Here is a 24641-nt window from a genome sequence, read left to right as displayed (position 1 = left end):
TCCTTACAGTCCCACCAAAGACTACACAAATCATACATGGTGACAAACAGGCACGTCTCACTTTTTTCAGCCTGTCAATTATTGGAACATATCTAAAAATCTATCCCCAAAACCCTACAACGACAACAAGACGACTTAAGTGGATGTCTGTGCAAGTGAAGTGCTCGGTTCAGACATATGTCTCAGCTGGCTACCAGAGTGGACATGCACCATTCAGCAGAACATCTAAAGATCTGTGGTTATAAAGGACCACAGGAGAGATGCTAGAAGCAGGAAGGAAGGAGAGTTTTCCCTGTTTGCACTGGATTTATCTGACCTGCAGTATGCCTGGGCATAACATCCTTTGGAGTCTGGCAGGAAGAGAGGAAGGAGCTCTGGTTTAGCCCATCCTCTACAGTACAGGAGTCAGATCATATTTGATCACATAGAGAGGAAAACCAAAACACCCCCCTCACAAACACCACAAAACAAAACAACCCACCACATTTTTCAGTATAACAAAAAACAAATAAGGGGCCATGAAAGGCCAGGGCAGAGAAGAGGAGCCAGGCAAGGAGGTTTGGGGTCAGACTCTGAAAGAAGATGGGGTTGGGAGTCAGGATCCCACCCTTCTTCACCATTGACCTTTTTCTCCTTCACTGCTTTCAGGCTACCACCCCTTCACAACACCAGCGCCTCCCCTGCCCCCGATCTCATTCAGCAAATCACACTCTTATGGCTGCCTGTGGACCAGATGTGCCCCAGGACCCACAGCTTGTCACGATCACAGGAACACTGCATGATGCTGCATAAAGAGCAAAGCATACGTGTGTCACTAAAATGCACAAGCCCTGAGTAAAACTGGTGTCCACAAGTGGGATTTTTACAAGTTTTTATGGCCTGCTGAATCTTAAAGAACAGCAGGTTAAAACATAAAATTAAGCAGGTCTGAAAAACAGAGGCTAAAGCCAGGAAAGAATACCAAATACTTCCACTTCAGGGATAGCAGGAGAAAGAGGAGTGGTTAATGCAAAGAAAGAAAACAAATAAACCTGTTTAATACATATTTCTCAGCCTGGACTTCTATAAGGGAAATGTTTATTCCTGTGTCATAGGAAGAAGTTGACAAGGGCTTAAACAAAAATCACCAAACACCACAAACAAAAGAAACGCAGTACCCTCAGACACCAGAAACACTGTCCTCCCCAGTGGAATTGCTGTTGCAAGATATCACCTGCAGTTGAGTACTTGTGAGAACTCACCTACACACTGCCATGAAAAGTGAGGGCACCCAATGCTGTTATGCAGCATTTTAAGAGGTTACAGGTCTCCTGCTTCAGAGCAGGAGGTGGGCTCAGGGGTTAGGAATTGGCCTCATCCACCAGCAGCTTATCATGTATGGTCTGTGTTTTACCGTGCTACCAGGCAGCAGCCAGAGAAACCTGCCAAGGTCTCTCAGCCAGCTAAGTCCCCCTAAGATAAGTAGCACTGTGGCTTTTAATGTCACCTAGCAGGGATGCTGCCATCCCCATGGAATGGTCACAGGGCAAAATATTGGATATGCAATCACTATAACAAGTCACTACTGCCTATTCTCACTAGTCCCTGTTTTAGGGATCACCAGACTACTTGGTCCTATATCTATGGCTCCTCCTGCTGTTAGGATCTGGTGGACGCATATTTTCCACAAGACATGACAAGGCAGTAACCCCTTGTTTCTTGGCCACATGACACCACAGTGGTTAATGTCTTTGCCAGGATAGGGCCATACATAGATCTCAATCCACCTGCCCACCTACCAAGGGTAACTTTGAAGACTTTGGTAGAAACTGAACCAGGCCCATGTGGAGACAGAAAGGATATAATGGGAGAACGACAGGGATCTGATGAAAATCTGATAAAGTCACATATTTTAAAATAGATGTCGGAACTTTCCTGCACTGCCCAGCTACTCTGGTCAGACTGAACAAATTACCCATGCCTGTCAATGGTCCAGACTGGCCAAGAGTTTCACAAGAACGACAAGCCTTTGTCCCCAAAACATGCAGAGCAATTTGGAATCACTAAGGCAGTTTTACCACTTCAATAAAGAAAACAAACAGGTTATTTTTTTCCCTTTGAATTCGTCAGGCTTCCATGCAGTTTGACTGGAGGAAAAAAAGGCATTTTTAATGTGCGGTGATAAAAGCATAATGGGTGAGCTACTAAGGTGCTGTGAAGCATGGAATAGGTTCTTAGGTTCACTCTGCTTCAGCACTGGTCTCCAACATTACAGGTTTGGTGAAGGGATCTGGCAGAGGGACGTGTTCCTCAAAGCTACTATGCTTGACTGTGCTGCACTTCTCATTCATTGCTACTACCAAGTTACTGGAACTTAGTCCAAAGGACAAACGATGGCACCTGATTCAGGGCACATGTCAACAGGACACAGGTCACTGAGGGAAGAGGCTAGAGTCAAGCACAAGGAGCCGAAGCTAAGCACTAAATTGGCTTCCCAGAAAGAGGACAAGCACTCCCAGGCTGGCTTGGCTTTATTTCTCTCATTTGTTTACCAGGAGCATCTCCATAAAAAAAAAAAAAAGGTCTGTTTTATCTGAGAATATATGAAGTGTCCTCTTGTATGCACATAAACTTCTCACAATAAACTGTCCACAGCCCTATCAGCAAAAGCTTCTTGGTAATTAATTGGACAAACAATTTATTTAGCCAGCAAATACCACGCAGCAATTGTCAAAAGGCCATGAACTCCGCATTGAAATTCCCATCCCAAGATAAAAGTGTGGCTCCTGGTGAGCAGGGAAGGCAGGGATACAACCTTCAAGAAAAAAAACAAGGCACCCTTTTGTGAACCCAGACCACGGGGCTTCTCTTTGTCATACAAGAGTAATTATTTTGCATATCTCATCCCTGGATAAGCTTGATGGTTGCATTTCATTCCATCCCAAGCACAGGTGTTGTACCAGGTTTAGGAAGAGCGGATCCTGAGTGGAGCAAGGAGAACTGGATTTTGATAGACTACTCGCGCAAACGCACCACTAGAAAGAACACAGCAGATAAAAATGGCCCCTTTAATTATGTCCAGGCAGTAATTAATTCATGTTATTAACTAATTAATGACTCACTTCAAAGACAAGGGAAAATGGACTATTTGTAGCTTAAAATGATGTTATTGTTGCTTAGAAAACAAAAACAAAACATCAACTGAAGATCAAACAGCTCTGACAAGGCCTGAATTTGTTTCCAGGAAATCCTGTGTTCTTCTCACCAAGGAGCAGTGATTCATAGTTGTTTCTTGCTAAACAGACTGAAGCTGGGTGCTCTCATTTGCTCCACATTGACAAGTTTTTACATTTTTTTAATCCAAATTCACAGATTCCCAGAGCCAAAATAAGCTGCTGAGTGTCAGACAACAACAAACATTTTAGATTTATTACTGGGTTAGTATTATTTTAGCACTTTGGAGACCTGGTAGAGAGCCAAGACGCCCTTCTCTTTCCTCTTTGCCAAGCATTGTATGAAACAGAACAAAACAATATGGTGCATGCCCTCAAACACTCTCATCCCAACAAACAGGCAGATGGCAAATACTCTGGCTCACACAAAAATAGCAGCTTTCCTGGGAAGATGCGGTATAAGTGCATCAAGTAGTCCCACACAAGGTCTTGGAGCACCAAAGTTTTGGAGAAATGGATTATGACCTTGCAGTCCTATTGCTCTTCTGTCTCCAGTAAAGACCAACCTAAAAAGGCACAGTTGCTGAAGGGAGGACAGAGGTTTAGGCTTATTTCTACTCTCTCTGTTCATTCCAGTCTCCCATAAAAATTGCTCCCTTAAGACAGTCATAAGAAGCCACCTGTTTTGTACAGAGAGATCGCAAACTCATACGCCGCTCCTCGGCTGAAAAAAAACAATAACATCTTAAACCAAACTAATGCGTCATTTCCCGTGCAAGATGAATGCTGAAGGGAGCTGTTTATTAGTTGCTGCTCTAGAAATCAGAGATCTGGGGCCAGAATCTCAGCTATCCAAACCTGTATGAACTACAACAACTCTGATTAATTTATGGATGATCGGGTTGGAAACTGCAGTTCTGGTCCACTTTATTTTTCCTCCAAATTTCTCAGGAGAAGCCTTTCCGAGACAAGGCAGAGGATATAGCTTCAGTAAACTGCTCTTTGTTGATTCTCCTCCTTTCTATCAGGATGTGAATTTAGTCATGAAGCTAAGCAGAAGTAAATGGGGAAAAAGCCAAGTAGGCCTATAGCATCACAAATCTCCACTACCACAGGAAAAAAAAATGCAAAAAACCCCCAATAACCCCCCACAAAGCCCACCCCATCCTCATTATTTCAGTTGCACCAAGAGAAAAATCATTCTATAGTGAATGAAGTACAACAAGATATACAACCATACCCTAGATATCCTGTAATTTCCAGGTCCCGAGGAAAAGACCATTTCAGGAAATGAACAGGGGTGAATTACAGCATCGAAGAGCATGCACAAAGATTTGCAGCAGGCTTGTCAGTAGATACACTAGTGCTTGACTCCCCAAATGGTATGGAAAGCATCTCTCTTTAGCTGAATTCATGGACTCAAACTTCTAAACAGAAGAAACGCACAACAGTCAAGTGAGCAAGAAGTTTGACTTGAACAGACTATTTACTGGATTAACATAGTCTCTAGACATTATTAGAAGACAATATGTGAAGAATTTTTATTGGCAACACCAGGCTTTAAAGACAATAATCATCCAGCCTAATTGCACAACTGAGTATATCCAATTTGCTTTTGCATTTGCCACAACTTTCTCTGCAACACTAAAGGCAAAGCTTTTCCTTTGTTAAAACAAAAGAAAAACCTCTCAGAATCTCATGTAATTACATGATTCTGAGCTAGCAAAGAGAAAGGCAGACTTAAAAGTATGGCTAGGTACACAACAGATATGGAAAATCTTAGTAGCAGTATGAGAGTAGCCAACACTTACTCACATTTGACCTGTTATTCCAGGGAAAAACATAGGATTGTATCATCCTCCAAATGCCAGTACACGTGCTTTCAACTCAGCTCCCTGAACTAGTCACTACAATTGTAATAGCCCAAATTACCCAGATGGTCTGTCATTCCGATTATGAAAATAATAAATGCTATTATTATAGCAATACTGACAGTTACAAAACAATGAACTGAGAAAGAGTTCATTGGCGGGAGGAAATCAACTTGAAATCGTCAAACTGTCTTAAGTATCAGATGCTAAGTAGCAACTAGCTGATGAGTAAGAATAATATCTCCTAAAAAAGGGCAAAGTAATCGCAGAGTAATTATAGTAAAATTATAATAATAAGTATTATAGTGTCTTTCTCTCTCTCTTTTTATTTTTTTTAATAGTGCCCCAAGCAGTAATATTGCTACATGTTTAAGGGTCTTCCCCCCATTTATCCACCCTGTTTCTTTTCAACAGAGATGCTTGAGGCCACCAAGCCAGACCATGAATTCTTGGCTGCTGAGGGGTTTGTTGTTTTGGAAACAACAGCCAGTGCCTAGAATAGACATTGAAAACCAGGCTGAAAAGAGATGATGGATATGAGGACTATGGAAACATAACTTGGTTCTGAAATTCTTTTCTGCCCTGAGCAAACCATGTTCCAAGGATGCTCAAAGCATTTTCCACATTAGCTCACACTGAGAATAACGCGGGGGGGGGGGAAATTTCAGAAGGGAAAAATATCAGAAGCCTTGATTTGGCAACTGTTAGAACAGATTAGCCTTCATGTTACAAACACATCCCAAGTAAAAATGTTACTTCAATAGGAAAAAAAATACTGCAAAATAGTATTGCTTAGGAAAAACAGCAACTGAATGTTTTAGGTTGTATTGTTTTCTGGAAAGCTTTGAAATTAAAGTAGTTTTGAAACATTCACAATTCTTACTCTGAGTCTTTTCAAGTTACTTTACAAGAGTACTTTGGGAAGAAACATTCAGGTCTTCCTTGCACACGGCTAGAAGTTTGCAAGACAACCGTACACAGGCAGCTATAGATAATGGAACATTTTTTCCAGCCACACTGGCATGTTTTCTGTAATCTTCCATCTGTTCCCAATAGGATTAGAGAAGGCAGAACACTGCCTTCAACAAGCTATACTCTTCTGGATGTAGTTTGAGTATAAAAAAAAAAGTTGTGAAACCACTGTCAAGGAAAATAATGCCAGGGGTGAAATTTGAGAAGAAACTTCTTCTCTGAGGGTGACAGACACTGGACCAGGCTGCCCAGGGGGTTGTGGAGTCTCCTACTCTGGAGACATTCAAACCCACCTGGACACCTTCCTGTGTAACCTCATCTGGGTGTTCCTGCTCCGGCGGGGGGATTGCACTGGATGAGTTTTTGAGGTTCCTTCCAATCCCTGACATTCTGTGATTCTGTGGAGGGTGGAAAGGAAAGCAATTGCCAAGAGGGCTACAGTTTCCATACAGTTTCCAGCAAGCAGAGCATGAGTCAGCAGAGAAGGTTTTTTTTTTTGTTTTGTTTTGTTTTTTAAATATTACAGAGCACAGTGATGCCCCGAAGAGTACAACAGATGAAACCTCTTTACTCCAAGCCTCTGTGTGTTTTATCAATCAGGCAGCAAAATCTCATCACTTCCTGACAGAGAAACTCCCTGCAAAAACAGCTGTGATTTTTTTCTTAAAAAAAAAAAAAAGAAAAAAAAAAGAAAAAAGCTTATTCACTTCTTTTTAAGGAGACTTTGGGTAATCTACATGCTCTTGAAAGACTTGCCAGTATGAGCAACTTCTTCCATCTCCTTGTATCTCATCTGTCACTACAATAATTTGTGAACTTTCTTTTGTCCCTCACTGGGCTTACAGCTTCACAGGATTTGTGAGTTCTCAAGGGCTCCTTTTGTTTGCATTTAAATCCTGCCGAAAAATTTCTCTTTCAGAAAATATTGCCTTCTCATGGTGGTTGGCTATCAGCAACATCTACCACAGCAGCCAGCCCCTTTTCCTGAGGTTTGCTCCACTTTATTGTCACTTACATACCACCTTTGCATATACATTTAACCAACACCACACCTCTGCACAGAGGACAAGTGACAACTGCACCATCCAGAGTCACATACCAACTTTCTCTTACTGTAGAGACCAAAAGAGACACAGATTGAGACAAAACTCCAGGTGCAATCATGCATATTTGCATATCTCTATTTTTCCACTCAAGACTTCTTTGGGGTCAGACCCAGGTGCTTCAAGACCCTTTAGTCCCCAAACACCTCTGAGCTCTCATACAACACATCAAAATATACTGCTTTTTCTCCAAGTAACAGTATGATTTCCAGTCCTCTACCACATAACCTCCCGAGCAGCCTCATTATACAACCGCAGTGCCCGATTAGGGCATTTACCACATGATTACCAACAACTCACTGTCAGACTAAAGACTCTGTCTAGAAAACCCCTGCAAGAAGGATTGACAGAAAAAAGAAGGTGCAATCAATATCTGCACATCAATTGCTGAAATCCAACACACCAGAAGGAAAAAACAACATCACAAAAATGATAAATACCTGTTATAAATTGCAGCTTCTAGAGGGTGTCAGTGATATCTGCACAACTGCTAATGGCCGTACCACTGGGGACAGTTATTTCCTCCCTCTGCTCCCAGGAACAGGCAAGATCCAAGGGCCAGGGTACAAATCTCACCCCGTTAAGAAGAGCTGCCTAATTGGGTGGTGGAGCAGAGATGTTGGGGAGAATTGGACCTAACACAGCTGAATCATATTCACACATTTAGCAGCGGGGGCAGGTATCCTCAGCCAGATTCCTGCTCTTCACAGCTTTGGCCCAAAGTGCAAAAGTATGTTTCCCAAGCTGTCTCAGAAAGTGTCTCAGGAGTGTTGCGTTTGTGTCATCTGCCTCTTTGGGACTGTCCCAGGACCCTACTTTCTTTCAGGGCTGGATCAGGGCAATCACAGACCCATTGCCCATGGGGATGGACACTTTCTGGGCAGTCTGACACAGAGCTTGGGTCAGAGTGATCCTGAACTACATGTACTACAGACAATTTGCTGGTCCTTCACATTGCTGGAAAGGATAATTTGAGCTCCTCAACTGCAATCAGGCTTTCACCAAAATGACCCCAAATTGTGACACGCTAGAAAATTCAAAAGCATGCATGACTAGTCAGTGGTTTGCCTAGACCACCAACAGAAGCTGGCAGCACTGCTACATCTCTGAGCTGGTTTTCCCCCAGCGTCAAGAACAAGCTCATCACTTCTCAGGGTCACAGGTCCCAGCTGCACAGGCCAAGAAGGAGTGACATTATGCTCAGAACTTGGTAACACAGGTAGGTTTTAGGAGAAGTGCCTTGTTTCATTGTCCCTCCTGCCTGAGCACATGGCTTTTTTTGGGAGAGCTGGGCTTTTATTCTGAAGTGAGAACTGAAACAGCTCATCCAGCCCAGGCTGTGCCTTGCGTCTTGAGGAGCATTCCTCCCCATGTCTGTGAAACATCAGATGCTTTCTGTTCAAGCACATGTGGGCTCTTGCCCAGCTCATTCTCTCCGCTCCCTTGTCTCTGAGTAAGGCCAAATACTTTTCTGCTCTATTTCCCCTGGCCAAAATGAGTTCTGACCTCACTGCTTTCAGACCTGGGGGCCTGAACGTGTGACCTCACCACTCATTTGTATGAAAACATGCTGCGATATCACAGACAGAGGAGCGAGGAGATCCAGCATCGAACCAAAACCTGCAGGCGTCAGTGGGAAGGCACTTAAGTGATGTCATGAGGTTTTGCATATGGCTGTGGATGACAAGTTCAGGGGCTAAAGCACTGACCTCAGAAGGCGGTAGTGGAGGAGTTCTGCTCTTGGCACCCAGCTGCTGGTCTCCCTGTATTTCACTGTACTGCTTCCATAAAACATCTCCTTCAAGATACAGGTCCCCTTGACATCTTTGGATGGAGAGAGTTAAGATACATTGAAGCATCACTTCACTTTTCAGCTAACAGAAGGCTGAAATGGAGCCTTCTCAAATGAGCTGTGCCACCAAAATTAGTTACCAAGTAGTTCTGAATTATGAATGTATCAGGGAAAGTCAAGGTCAATTTGCAAACAGACTGAATGGGAGGAAATCCGGTACATAAATAATCTGTCATGAACTATTCACCCATTGCTATTCCTATTACATCCTCAATAAGCTAATAAGCAGTTCTGTTGCTCAATGAAAGATTGACAGTGTATTTGCCTTCTGTGGTGTTATGTGATCACTCCTAATTGATTTTGGCTGCTGACTCGTAGTGCGTGGTGGATATCTGGGAAGAGCAATGACTTTAACATGCAATCATCCTGGTCAGTGACCAAGACAAGCTATTCTCCAACAATCGCTGGATACCGTCCTGCATGCAGCTCCAGCGCTCCAGCTTAGCTCATGATTTGGGTATCTTTCCTTTGTAACCCAGAAGAACCTGCTTTCGGGAAACCAGGCCTCTCACTTCTGGTCATTTAACCTTGTATTTCAGGACTTCAGTAATTTATCATGAAATTTTTTATGTTTATCTCCAGAAAAGATAAACTCTGTTAAAAGGACTAGAAAATCTCTGCGACAGACTTTGGAGGACATAGCTGAGCTGCTGTTAACATTGGTGTAGGTGACACAGTGTAAAACTAGTTTGAATCTCAGCAGAATGAGAGTCATTTCCTCTGGTGTTTCATTACTATTTCCACCTCCATTACAGCCCAAACCTCTCCCTCATAATCAAACACTCTTTTATCTGGCCAGGTCTCCTTTCAAGATCTTGCACAGTCAGATTGGTCACAAGAGGTGTTTCATTTATTGCTCTAAACCCAACTGTCCTCAGCTCATGGTGTAGGTTCATCCACCACCAGATTTTAGAACTTCACAGGAAAAGTTTCCCACCAGGATCTTGGACCAACATTTAAACTGTTGCAGTTAAGAACAAGGGTAGATAACCTCACCTAGACTGAATGAATTTTTGTTTGGTAATCAAAAGTAAGCACCAACCAGGCACAGATTTAAATAAATCTAAAACTTCTTTACCAGAATGGGAGTTTCCATCCAAGAGGTGGATTGATTTATAAATCAGTCCAGGTTCACACATCTGCTTCTGAAAGTCTCTTCCATCCTGTAGCTGTGCATAGAAAGGAATCGGTGCCCTTAGGTTCTCACCACCTTCCTTTTAGCAGAGGTTGCTTGCTGATGCCCAAAAAGCATTTCAGTGCAAGTATGGCCCTTAAGCACTTGAAGTAAATAGGCTTCACTAACACACATTGCTTTGAGAAGGACAAAGGGCAATGTGTGCTGCAAAAAGGGAGGATTATCTTCAGGAGATGGTCATGGCAAACCGTCAGCCAGAATTTTAAGGTCTTCAGCTAGAAAAGAGCATATAAGTGGACCCTAATGGCAGCTAAAGATACTGCATAGGGTAAAAAGTGGTATAGGAATCACAGAATCACAGAATATTAGGAATTGGAAAGGCCCTCAAAAGATCACCCAGTCCAATCCCCCTGCTGGAGCAGGAACACCCAGATGAGGTTACACAGGAAGGTGTCCAGGCAGGTTTCGAATGTCTCCAGAGAAGGAAACTCCACAATCCCCCTGGGCAGCCTGTTCCAGTGTTCTGATACCCTTACTGAGAAGTTTCTTCTCAAATTTAAGTGGAACCTCTTGTGTTCCAGTTTGTACCCATTATCCCTTGTCTTATCATTGTTTGTCACTGAGAAGAGCCTGGCTCCATCCTCATGACACTCACCCTTTATATATCTGTAAACATTAATGAGGTCACCCCTCAGTCTCCTCTTCTCCAAGCTAAAGAGCCCCAGCTCCCTCAGCCTTTCCTCACATGGGAGATGCTCCACTCCCTTCATCATCTTTGTTGCCCTGCGCTGGACTCTCTCCAGCAGTTCCCTGTCCTTCTGGAACTGAGGGGCCCAGAACTGGACACAATACTCCAGATGTGGTCTCACCAGAGCAGAGTAGAGGGGAAGGAAAACCTCTCTAGACCTACTAACCACCCCCCTTCTAATACACCCCACAATGCCATTGGCCTTCCTGGCCACAGGGGCACAGTTCTGGCTCATGGTCATCCTGTTGTCCACCAGGACCCCCAGGTCCCTTTCCCCTACGCTGCTCTCTGATGGGTCATTCCCCAATTTATACTGGAACCTGGGGTTGTTCCTACCCAGATGCAAGACTACACTTGCCAACAGTTATTTTTGAGGTCAAATCAGGGGTCCACAAAACCTAGTACGCTGACCACAGCTAGGGAGTGAGGGCAAGAAGAGGGGAGCCTGCAGGGACCCTTCCCTTTCCATGCCCTTCTCCTGCAGCCACCAGCAGTCAGGGACCACCAGCAGCATGGATGGACCCCTCCTTCCTGAACCTGACCTGCACTGTGCTGAATCCTCTTACCTTTTCAGTCCCTGACGAGGAGTTTTGATGTATTCTTCATGACATGTGTGATTGAACGCCCTCTCTCATGCCCCTTCAAGGCACTCATTCCATTACTTGTTTTTTTTTCCTCCTGTCTGTCTTTCCACTATATCTTTCATGAGAGAAGATGAATAGGTCTGCACACAGAATCCCTATACCAGGCATTTATATAATCACACAATGTGTTTTCTGTGCTGTTTTTTATTTGTCTGTAGTAAGTCCTAACTCTTGGTTCCTAGTGAACGCTAAGCTGATGTTTGTAGATGCCAATCCATAGTAAACTTTCTGGAGCAGTGACAACTGGGTGCATGTGTGGCTGGGGTCCCTTTCTCCTGTGTGCTTTACTTTGCATTTGCAAAATCAGATCTCATCTACCATTCTCCTGAATATCCCCTCAGTACCCAGAGATCCTTCTGCATCTCTTCAGAGTCAGCTTTGGTTCTAAATATTTATGTACTTTTAGCAAACATGATCACTTTCCCTGCCACACTCCTGAGTGTTTGTAAAACACTTCATTGTAAATTCTAACAATTTCATCCCATCCTTTGTTTGCTATTATTACAAGTTTGAAACTGATGAAAAGTCTTTCCCTCCTGGTGAGGGGTCTTGTTAAAAGCCTTCTGACTCTGTCAGACAGCTCAGTCTTAGCTAAGGGTTGTTTGACACTTCAAATAGTTGTAATAGATTTGTGAAGTGTGATTTTTCCCTACAAATGTGACACTAACTCCCCCTCAAATTATCAGTTTTATCCAAGTGCCTACTAATTCTAAGATTTCTGTCAGTTTGTCTGACGTACAAGTCAGGTTTCCTGGTATATGGGTCCCAGGAGATGTTTTAAGAACTGGTGACATATTTACCATACTCCAAACTTCAAGTACGGAGACTGATTTAAGCAAGAGGTTTCATGCTACAGCAAGTGGAGCTGTAGTTTCCTATCTAAGCAACACTAGAGCTTCTGAGGGAACAGCATCTCCTTCTAGGAATTTATTGCCGTTCATTCTCTCAGCTTGATCTGTTCGAGTTAGCATGGGTTAATGAGCCATCACCCACCAGGCAAGCTGACTGCATTAATGTCCCATTGCAAAGACAGGGGATTTTAACCTATTGCATTTTACTTCACAACATAATCGGATGAAGAAGACACATTTATTCCAGCTTTTTTTGACAGGCAGTAACTAATCAGGTAGGACAATTCCACTGCTTGCAATTTTAAGTCACTGCCCTTGCAAGGCACGCATGATGTTCACATTCAAATGAGCTGGAAACTGCCCCAAAACATCCACCAGTTCTATCAGCCACCCAAGGACTTGCAGCCTAAGGACAGGACAGGAATAGGGTGCAGGTGTTTTGTTGGGAGCTCTGTGCAAACCCTTGTCTTTGCTGTGGAACCTGGATTTCAGGCTTAAAACACCAGTCACTCCAAGAAAATCGTGGTGCAGTAGGATAAGCTGGGACTGAGGCTGAAGGGGTGAGAGGTTAAACAATTCTTGAGCTGCACAATAGCTGAAAATACATGGAGAGAACTGTTGCCAGGTTAACTCCTAGAAAAATCAGCCTTACCCCAAAGGGCAGATAATGAATCAGTGTATAAGCTAAACAAAGTGCTGACGCAGCCTTCACTGGAACAGCACTCACAGCACCGCTGTAATACTGGGCCAGGATGAAATTCCACTGTGATTGACACTCTGCCATCACGTCATTTGTTACCGATCCCATTTTTCCTCCCTTCCTCTGCTTTTCACTTCAAGGGACAGGACCTGCAGCAGCACAGCCTGCAGAGCCCTCCTTCGATCTGTTTTCCATTTGAGCATCCTCCTTGGAGGATTGACTCATGCTTCTTGACATAAAGGACCGCCTCTTTGGGCTCTCATAAGGAAATAGCATGAGAGAATCGTCTAATTCAAACTTTTTGTCAGACTTCATATAATATGCATTATAGTGTACACTTCTAGCCAAGGTCTTTGCCCTTTTGTGGTCATTTCAGAACAAATTGAGCTACCACCCTCAGCATTCTGGGTACTTTTGTAAACTTGCATTATCTTGGACCAAACAGAAATACAGTGAGATTTGGAGTAAATCAAATCTTGGTGGAATTATTTTAACATACAAGTCATAAACACTCCTCTTCCATTTCTGCTTTGCTACTAATTCACATAACAGCTACTCCGGCATTTTGCTACAGGGAAATACATTTCAGCATCAGATACAACAAATGTCAGGCACAACTATTACCATGGCTATTGCCTGTGTTTATAGGAGCCTTGTATCTGTCCCACGCTCAGGTCTTTAAAACCAGAGCTGTAAAAAAATGCCTGTAGTGAAACATGAAACCAAATGAGATTGACCTGGGCTGGGATTTGGTTATATATGGGAAAGTCAGGATAAGTTCACCTAGAGAGTTGTGAAGGCTCATGAACCTTGTGAGTAAGCAAAGGTCCAGCTCTGAACAAGCCTAGCCAAATGTTTTCCAGCAATTTTAAATAAGTATATATTTGGGAACAGAGAGATCCTGTAAAATAAATAGTTTTGATAGCAAATCCATTGAAGAGAGATTTAGTGGCTTCAACAATGTTTAGCATTAACATGTTGAATTAATTGAAAGTTTAAGTTCACACAGAGGCTGAGAAGTGTTAAATGAGTAGAACTGAACCACAAACCCCTTGTTCCTGGTGATCCACAGATATAATGCAAATGTCTCATTTGAAGGTCTAGAGTCAAGGAGAGTTGTATTTTGCTTTATTAGATATCTACGCCATGTCTGAAACATGGATGTCTCCAGTTAGCTGAGACCTGCACACACTGAAAGAATTCCGTAATTTTCTCCTGAAAACCCTCTCAGGAAATTTTTTTTACTGTAAACTATCAATGTGCCATTTATGCACCTCCTCATGCTTGTGCTCAGCTAAATACTTCACAAACATGGATGCAAGCTAAAGGAAGGTTCAGTAAGCACTACTGTTATAGAGAATGTGTTCTTCTGAAAATCACAAGTATTTCCATGGAACAGATCCTTAGAGGCAGGTCCTCTGATTATCAGTATTATTATAACCTCAAATAAAATCTGAGAATTCACCAATGCAGCAGAGTTTCCCTGAGGCAAAGAAGTATGCCACCAACTTGAGAGCTGCTGGGGATTTTGTTTTGGGTCATGACTCCAGCCTTTTTTTTCAGCTTTGGCCAGAGGAAATGGAAAAAGATTTGCAGTACAGCTAAAGACCAGTCACCAAATCTCTTGACTCGTAGTCTGGTATCTAATCTATAAATTAGAAAGGAAGCGAAACCACGGCTCCAGAATTTCATTACCACTACATGGTTCTTAGAGCTGGGGGAAAAGATATGATAATGCTTTTAAATACCATATTGCTAATCCACAGTCTTATTACTATGCTCCCAGGTGGCAGACAAGCTGGTCTCAGAGTGACTCTTTTGTTCCTTACTTTGTGAGTCTGGGCAGCAATGGTGATGCACAAGAAGTTTCCTATTCTGCCTTGAGCTCCAAACAAGTGGCATGTTGGTAGTAGTGGCCTCAGGACCATGTGGTACTGCCAGTGAAGAGGCAAATGGGCGTCAGGGGATCATGCCTGCACTGTTTTGGTGATGAACCTACCCTTGATATACCGGGTTTGTGCCCCACCTGACTCACTCCAGAAGAGGACAGAGATAGGCAGGGCAATCAGCTCACAGCCAGACTTCTTTCCTCAACAGTAAGCCTAGAAATTAACCTTGCTTTCCCCTAAGAAAGCTTCCCAACCATACTGTGGTGGGCAAAGGATGAAGAACTAAGAGACCGAACAGTGGTGTGAACGCCATAAACCTGACTTCCGTGTACGCTCTATTGCCAGAGCACACATAATAAAGCTTAATTTTCTGGTGCTGTGCCCTGACTGTAATACACTGCCCAGATCATCTTCTTTCTCTCAGCCAAGTCATTCTATAGGATTATTTTGTTAAGAGCAAAGCTATTTGATCTGAAGAGATTTAGCACCAGATTATGGCCACAGCTTTTTCCGGATCAGCAGCTGCAGAGGAAGAGGCAGGAGTTGTCTGGTGATTTGAGTTGGAGCCTGGAGCCTGGGAGACCCAGGCTCAGGCCTTACAGCAAGTTCCCCATCTATCTGGAGATAAGATACCTTCTACTGCTGCTTCCGCACTGAAATATAGGGTTTGAGGAAGGCGATTATGTTAAAGACAGTGAGATGTTCACCTGCTCTGACAGGGATGGACAAAAACTTTGATAACAGCATACTCAAAACCTCCCAGAAGCCAGAAGCCCCACTCCTTTACAACACTTTAGAACTCCCTTCTTCCAGCACAGTGCCCCGTCTCATGGCCCAGCACCTCCACTCTGAAATGAGCTCCTGCACTGTATAAGCTAGGAGGGACAACCAGCCCCAGGTCAGGCTTTGAAATGAATTATGATTTCTTTTCTTCCTGTTCGGAGACACATGTGTCTCACCTCACACCTCTCCTCTATCATGGGGCTGGCATCTTCCTTGCTCTAGTGCACCAGAAAAAGCAGGTTTTAATAAAGCTGGTGGTTTAGGGAGAATTCCTGGTTTTCATTGGTGTCCTTTGTTTCATGAATTGTTTAATGAAAACGAATTCTCCCCTGGACTCCTTAAATCACAAGTATGCCTTTTTTTGAACATAAATATTCACTTTACACACAGACAGCTCTAACTTGTATAGGGAGTGGGAATAGTTTTACAAATTTCGTAGTGCCAGCTTTTCAAATCAGCCAGTTCCAGCCCAGGTGATCTATAAAACCTTCCTTTGCACTCTCACACTGTTAGAAAGTGTTACCTGAATTTTTATAGTGAAACGCATGTATGAACACACCTGTCTAAAAGATGTACAAAAGTAGAATGTACAGACGGTTGCCATAGCTTTCTGGAGATATGCATATACAGACTCTGATTCTAAAAGCACTCTGTGACAACTCCTTGCTTATAAGGAAAGGCTGTTGTTGCCATATACTCCCCCAGAAATGCTCTTCGGCCACAAGTACAGCTCTAGAGAGAACAGCTCAGGGTTCTCAGTTGGGTTGAAACCAACATAACCACCACTGGTACCACCATGGAGACATTTTTCTGTATTAAGTACAAGTTATTTTGTAGAGGAAAGATCTTTTCAGAATTTCGGATTAGCTCCACAGTGGGGGAAATGGAAAGGTACCACACATCTCTTCCACCTCACAGGCTGAAATTGCACCTGGAGTCCTCATCCCATCCCATCCTATCCCATCCCCCTCCATTTCCCCAGCCTGCCTCTAGTTCATACACCAAACCTCCAAGTTTTTGAATGTTATGCACCTGGATCAGGCAGCAACTCAAAGAACAGCTAAAGAAACCATAATCATAACTCCCATAGCCCAAAGCAGCCATCACAGGATGTTTTGAATCCCTTCCAATTTCATGAAGCAATGGCAAAACCTCCTTTGATTGCTGTGGGAGCAGGTTTTAGCTCTTTCTGAACCAATTAAATACTTTTTTCTCTAGGGTCATGCCTTAGGGCTAATTCTATGTAAAATACTGACAAAGCCATATCCCTTTGAGACCAAGAGTGTAGTAGGCAAGTGGTTCCCAAATCTGTTTTAATTTTTGTGTGTGTGTAACCAGAAAACAGCAACAAGGCCCATCGCATGCTGGGGTGTACATCTAACCAGTCGAGCCCTGTGGCAGTGGGACATAAAGCTTCATGTCAGCTAGTTGGGAGGTTCTTTGAATCTGCAGCCTGGTGCAACCCATGGACCAGCTCTGGGACAGTCAGCCTGCAGGGTTTTATGGGCCTTAGTTTAGAAACCACAGGACTGCATCATAAAAATAACATGGGAACATTACTTAGATTGGAAAAGAAAAAAGTTAATTTAAAGAAAACATCACGGAATACAACTATAATCACAATATTACCAACTGTGTTTCCACTCACACGGCCCTACCAGTTATTGGAAATACTGATCAACTCAAAAATACAAAACAACTACTGCTAGAATAGGATATTCAGTGAATCTTTCTTCCTGGTTCCACAATGAATTCCTGGATGGCTAAACAAGAAATGAGTATTGAACATTGTACACATGCTATAGATACAAATTATTAATAGTCAGAAATGAAATTATGGTAAGTGATGATGATTTTAAGCATTGGTGAAAGGCACTCTGTTCATTTGATGGACTTGCTAACAGCTTGTGCCAAATGACTAATTTTTTACTGTTATTTATGGATTAGCTCTTTATGTTTCACTCACAGAATAATTCCATTGATGTAAAGATGACCCCAGGTCTTCAGCTTCCCTACTGTAAGAGCAAAGCTGAAGAGGCTGGCCGGGGAGATAGTTGCAGGGTCTGACAATTTAAGAAACATGGCAAGGACAAACATGGTCTCCAGGGACATGTAAGAATGCCTAGACTAGTGGTCCTGAGCTTCCATCAGCCCTTGGAAAGAGGTGGTGCTGCAAAGGTGGTGTGTGGGAGCCCTTCCTGTCCACTCAGCTGCAGAAGTCATGACCTCTTTAGATCACAAGCAATGCTACAGGGATTGTGCGCATCATGGTGCTTAAAAGATGTTGCTGAAGACTCCAGCTGAGGCAATTCATTGCCTTTCACAAGGGAAATGAGTACAAATTTGGCCAAGCACATAAATAAAGATGAGATCATTTTCTTTGTGCTGACTTATATGATGAATGATTCACATTTAACTGTTTCCATGACATGTTGTTCAAATCTTGGAGGTAGTGTCCTCCTCCTGAAATCAACAGGAGCTGCAGATGCTCTTCACCTCAAAAAAACAGCCTTCTTAGAGTCAAAATAAGTAGCAGGCACTTTTCAACTCTCTCTTCCAGGATTTTGCATTTACAGTTTTTCTTTCCAAAAAAACCAAACTGATCATTATTAAAGTCATAAGACAAATCATGACTTGTTTTTTTCAAATTTCCATCTAGGCCATTTTTTACACTTATACTAAAATGCTCTCCAAGTCTAAATGTTTTGCACCAGATTTTTCTTCATGGATGTATAAAGAAACCTCTAATAGTAACACTTTGTCGAAGAAATATCAGTGTGATTTACAACTGTTTGAGATTCTGATTATCCAAAATTTTATCACAATGCTAAGATCCCAATATTCCACCTCATATATGGAGTTCTGACTGAAAAGGATCTGACTTTAGTGGCATGGTTATGCAAACTGCATTAATAAAATGTAAAACATGGCTATATATACTGCTATAAATCAAAGTTTGCTCTGGTACCCAATTAAGCACTCCAAGTACAAAGTTTGGTTTCTACCATCAAAGCACTCTGTGAACAATAGGAGTCTGCAGTGAAATAGCTGCATATTTGTATCATCAGATGGAGGGAAGATGTGGATGGCCTGGGGGGAGGCTGAAAGGAGAAAAGCTCTGAGCTCCCACAGATTTGCTTTTGTCACAGGAAGCACAAAGTTTAGCATAAATCTGTACAGCATCCTTCATCCAACTGAAGACACATTATCAACAACCCTTTGAGCTACAGACATGTCACAAGCCATGAAAGGAAAATTCCCAGGTTAAAAAAATATAGATTTTTACTTCCCTTGGAATCGCTGTAGTGTTATAAGCTGTTTTAAAAGCTGTGGGTTTCTATGCTCTTAGGGTGACATATACCACGTAATCAACCCCTGCAATAGTATCTCAGGTGTTTGAGTGTTTCAATTGAAGCTTCAGTTCAGCAAGTTGTGTACCAAAGACCTATGGAAGGCAGACTGGGTCTCGGTGGAGCATTTTACAGCTCCTTCATGCTGCCAGACAGCTCCTGCGGTCCTGGCTGGGGACACTCTCATGGGGATGTTACCTGCCTCAGGCCTCGTGCACCAGGAAGTTCAATCAGAACAGCTTCCACTCTTGATCTAGGTCTTGGTGAAACCTGCTTTCCATCCCAGTCCTGAATTTCCAGGTATAATCTACACATGCTCTGACAGCAGCTAAGGGAATCAGAGACTATTCCTGTATTCATCTGTGGCATTTGTTCCACCAGCCCTTGAGAATTAAGGTCTCCAGAGAAAACTCAGGTAAAACAGGACAACCAGAACATCATACCTTGTTATCCCATGGTGCTGTCCCTGAGATGATCCTGTTCTGCTTCATGTTTCTTTAGCCCTGGCTTCAGCCAACTTAACTAAACCACAAAGCCGTCTCTGCTAGTGTTGTAGGGCCACTGGACTCTGGAGCATAATGTGTTTCTTGCAAGTGGCTCTCCATGCAGACAGGCTTGGGAGGAAAAACAGACCTAGCAGTGGTTACCCCACATCCTCCTAATGTCCGTCTATACTCAGGTCTTCAAAAAAATCATGTTGTTGCTACAAGCACCTTGCTGACAATAAATCCTGTCTCATACATCCTTTTAATGCTAGCGCCCTCAGGCAAAGCTGAATGGAAAGAGTAAGGTTTCAGGCTCTGTACCAAGGAATTCCTGTTTTCAAAAGGCCAGACACAACAGCTGGGGAAATTTTTGGTTATTGCTGCTTTGTGTCAGCTCATACCCATTCCTGGAGGGGGGTGTAATTTCTGAAGCCTAACAGCATTTGAACCAGGCTGAGCAATCTTTGAATTATATTTTGGCTGACATTTCACAGAGGCAGGAGTGTGTGTGTACTAACACATTGCTATATGTGTATTTTATAACTCTATATATACACACATGCCTTGGGGGAAGGAAGGCGGGTAACTCAGCTTGTCTAGCCTTCAAAATGCTGATTCAGGAGACTGGAAGCTGCCCCAAGTTGCTGTTCTACCAGACCCTGCATAACTTTTAGCCAAGACAAGTCCAGGGGTTCTCGAGATACATGTTTAGGGTGAGGGTCCAGCCTGAAAAGCAGTAGCTGCAAGCAGCACTGCTGGGCTTTAATTATTAGCAGATTTGTTTTTGTGGTATTCACATTCCCAATGTTTCCCCTGCCTTACCCCCTCTCAAAGAACTGTCTCCTCCTCTTCACATATATCCTGAGCCCCTGTGGGGACACACATTTCTGTGGGCAGCAGCAGTGGAGAAACCATAGTGCCAGGCCAGTCATCTCGGGGAAGTTGCCCCTTGCTCTCTCCAGCACTGCATTTCCATTACAGCACGAGGGGGTTTTCTGTCTTCTCACAGGTTGTTTCACCCTTGGATCCTGCCAGGAGCAACAAAAAGGTGTCATGTTTGCTGGCACCTACAGTGGTAGTGTGGCTGCCCGCACACATGCCCACAATAATTTCTTTCCTCAGACTCTTTTTCGAGACACACGTGCACAGAAGAAGAGGGAATCCCCTAATTCCCAGGAAAGGCAAACAAAGCTGAATGAGCATTTAGCCTCAAAAACTTCTTGATAGGAGATTAGACCTCCAACACATAGGACAGAGCAGTATGGGAGACTTGAGACTAATCAGACTGAGCTTCGAGTGCCTGATCAGTGCCTCGCTTCCCTCCTGTACATAAATGCTATTAGGGCCTTTGTCCTGGTTTTACCATCCCAGGCGTGCTCTGTCATGGGCAGGAAGGATCCAGCTGCACCAGAAACACCAACACATGGAGTAGAGGAGAGACCCTTTAACTCTTGAGACTCATCTCCTGATAAAAAGTTTGAGGCATTTCTAAGCCACAGACATCTTTCCTAGCAAAGAATTTATACCTTACACATTTTTTTTTCACAAGGTTTTTGGACTTTAGCCCAAGAAGGACTATCTCCTCCTTTTCATCACACCCACCTGGACTGACAAAACACAGACGGTGGGTGCATTTCTCGGTGCCTGCCTGAGGGATCTGGAAGGGGCTCTGCAGCAAGTCACCGTCGCTGGGTCTGCCCATCTGTCTGTCTGTCTGCTCCTCTCATGTGGGGATCAGGACTCTGCTGAGAAAAAGCAGATAGGGTTTCACACAATCCAAAGCATATGTACAGTAACTAAAGCTGCGTAAGCACTTTTCTTTCCTAAGGAAATTTTCCAACATGTGTTTCAAAAGAATGTGAAAATATTCCCTTTCCTTTCTTGCTGGCTTCCTATAAATCCAGTCTGATGTGGACAATCCCCTTGGATGCTCTTCTCCAAGAGGGATTTAGGGCTTGGGAAGGGGCAGGGGTGACAACACTGGGAATTCACACCCTGAGCAGCCAGTGTAGAGCAGGCCGTTAGAAAAGGACTTATCAGTCATGGAAACCACTTAACATTACTCGTACATTATTGCTGTGAGAAAACATGCTCAAGCACTCAAGTCCAGTGAAAATGGATGAATTCAGGGTTATTATCCTCTGTTTAAGCATCATCAGATGTTTGCATCTTCCACAGGCAATTCAGTGTTTTGGGCACCCCCTCCTCCTCCAGAAATGTCCATGCAAAAGGAAATTTGTCCATGGGAAGTAGTTTGTCTAAAAGTCATTTTTCACAGGGGGAAGAGAAAAGAAAATCTTTGAGCAAGTATTTCTGACCAGCTGCTTTGTGCATGTGTAGTCTGCAGCAACCGGCTGCTGCAGAGAGCTGCCAAAAACAGAGCTCGAGGGGGAGAAGGCAAAGATAACGTGTGATAGGCCATGTCCACTGCCTACAGACAGCCTTCCCGTGCCTGGCAACTCCAGTTGCAGGAGCCACACTAGGGAATGAGCCTTCGGCATGGTGCCCCGTGAACATGGGGCCAACATGCCCTGCTGACCCCATGATGACCGACCCCACATCACGTGTCCTTCGCTTGCTGTGTGAGAAAAACAGATCTGCCTGTGCTAAGGCAGGTACGTCCACGTGCTCTAACACGTGAGCATGTACACGGATCCTGCAGACTCCTGCTTCTCCCACCCGTCCCCGAGGGCTGAGCATGGCCCTGGTCCAGGGCGGAGGGATGCTGACTGTGAGCAAGGGCCTGCGGGGCCGCGTGGGAAGCTGCCACCCCTCAAGAAATGCCTGAGAAACACGTTCATATCCTTGTTTCTGTGTTGCAGAGCCCCAACAGAGCTGAGTCATTCCAAACACACTTATGGGAGATTCTTTCCCCTTTAACTCCAAAAGCATTTGCTGGGTTATAATTACTCTTCTTTAAAAACAAAACAAACAAACAAAAACCAGAAAAAAAAAAAAACACCAAACCACCAGAAAAAGCTTCCTCCTCCATACAGTGTATACATAAAGTCACGGAGAAGGAATGATAAACTTCCAGTGTTTCTAGTGGGTCACCACATTAATTTGCAGACTTTTGTATTGCAAATCGTCATGTAAAAATGCCGTCAAAGGTCTGCACGCAGTTCCTGTTATGGCTATTTCATTTCACATCTAGATTTAACCAATAAACCTACAGATCAATTTACACAGTACAAGGAAATCTGTTGGTTTTGCAGGAGATTAAGTTCCAAAAAACCTTTCCAGTGTCTTGGTCTGTGCAAATGCGTGAGTGGGTACGTGTGTATGTCTGCATGCAAAAGACAGACAGCAGAGGTGAAGAGAAGGAATAAATGCTCGGGCCTTATTCCCAGTTAATGTCAGTCAGCATAACTGCATTGTGTCTTTGTGTCTATTTATACCCACTGAGGATCTACAATTACAGCTTTAAGCAGGAAGCTAAACCTAGAGTTTTTAACAAGTCTAAGCAGTTGAATTTAATGCTCAGAAGCAGGGGGAACAGTTCTGGTACTAATTGGGAGGAGGGCTAGACTTAAGAAATTGTAATTGGAGGCAGTTTTCACATTATTATCCACCTTATGAAAATCAACCCTTTTAAAATATGCTTCAGGAGAGAAGCTACACGTTATTAATGTTGGAAAAGCTTTTCTGGGACTTGCAGCAGCTTTCAGTCATGGAAAGGTGAAAATACACCCAGACCCTTTTTTTCTTGAAGACAGCTCTATATCAGGAACTCCTGACACTAAACCAGTCAAAATTGTCCAGACTTGCTCAAAACGGCAAAGAGAACCGAACTGCAGTCCCAGAAATAGGAAAGGTCAGAAGCCACTAACCAGGAATCTAATTTTGTAACTGGGACCTGTCTTTGATCTCTTTTACAGGTGACAGTGCCTGGATAGTCCGCATGCTCAGCATCCCTTAGAAAGGGGTGATAGGCACGAGCTAACTAATCCTGAAAAATTCACTGTGTGGGGGAAACTAAAGCAGGCGGCTGTGAAAGGACATCTTACAGTCACACTGTGGGCCAGGAGCAGGACTGATAAAGAAATCTGCATCTCCTGGGTGCCAAGCGCACAAAAAAGCTGAAACTGAGGTTACACACATCCTGTAGGAAAGAGCATGAGCTGGAGTGAGGTAAAACGCCCCACCTGTCATCAGCTTTCCCTCCCACGTCCCATCACAGAGCAGTGAAAAGCAGACAGTAGGAGAGTTTCCCAAACCTTCCCATCCCTCCCGGCTGCAGCTGATGTCCCATCTCATCAGCCTGCAAAGCCCACTGCCCAGCTGTGCTGGCCACCGCTCCCCAGCTCAGGTGCAGGGTCAGCAGGTGAAGAAAGGACTCCTGCAGCTCCGGCAAGGAGGCAGCTTCCACTTTACATGGAAAATAGCACCGAGGGACATACACGGTGCCATCTCCAGCAGCCACTGCGTCGGCCAGAGCTGCTTCCCACCATAGCATCATTTTTATAATCATGGTTTTAGCTGGAAATGGTCTTCCCTCTACCACAGCTCTGTCCTTCCAAGCTTGTTGAGTCTGGTAAGGGTTTGTCTGAATCTGAACTCAGCATACAGCCCTCTGGCACAGAGGAGAAAATACTTTCTTCAGTCATTCACAATCAGGTCTCAGTCTCAGTTTGGTTATTATTCACAACAGCTCTGCTGGGAAGTGACCAGAAACACAAGCAAAAAGTACCAGACTGTGGGGATGACCACACAAGCAAACTTCCAGAAGGAAATTTCTGTCTGTCCTGTTCTTTTGGGAAGAGGCTGAAAAAGCACAGGAACCCTTTTCTCACTGTGGTCTGACAATGTGATCCTAAAGCACCCAGGACCCAGAGCAACTCTCAGGCACGAGATTTCCTTTAAATATATGGGCTTTTATATTTGTCTTTTCCACAGTCTCTGCAGCAATCAAGTGCACTTCACAACGCAGCTTGATTTCTAAATGATGCACAGAATTCATAAACGGTCAATAGAGCTCCTTGAGCAGGTTACAGACAGGAAAATTATATGCTACAGACAGCATGCTGCTCGGTGCTACCCATTGATTACTCATTTATTAAAACACAAGCCTGTTTCCAACCGCTTATAAATAAAAGACTTGCTATA

At 43.6% G+C, this 24641-nt stretch overlaps 1 long non-coding RNA gene across 1 annotated transcript in view; it reads right to left on the bottom strand.

Moving 5' to 3' along the window:
* Positions 1–24641, bottom strand: part of LOC139828449 (uncharacterized) — a 154060-nt gene that overhangs the window by 44723 nt on the left and 84696 nt on the right. Inside the window, exons 3-5 of the long non-coding RNA XR_011740047.1 lie at positions 21138–21277; positions 20358–20563; positions 19494–19664 (exon numbers count right to left, since the gene is read on the bottom strand). This is a non-coding gene — a long non-coding RNA (uncharacterized lncRNA). The remainder of the gene's footprint in view (positions 1–19493; positions 19665–20357; positions 20564–21137; positions 21278–24641) is intronic.

This window comes from Patagioenas fasciata, chromosome 7 (genome assembly GCF_037038585.1).
Source record: "Patagioenas fasciata isolate bPatFas1 chromosome 7, bPatFas1.hap1, whole genome shotgun sequence".
Classification (NCBI taxonomy): Eukaryota; Metazoa; Chordata; class Aves; order Columbiformes; family Columbidae; genus Patagioenas; species Patagioenas fasciata.
This window is presented reverse-complemented; position numbering and strand designations above follow the sequence as displayed.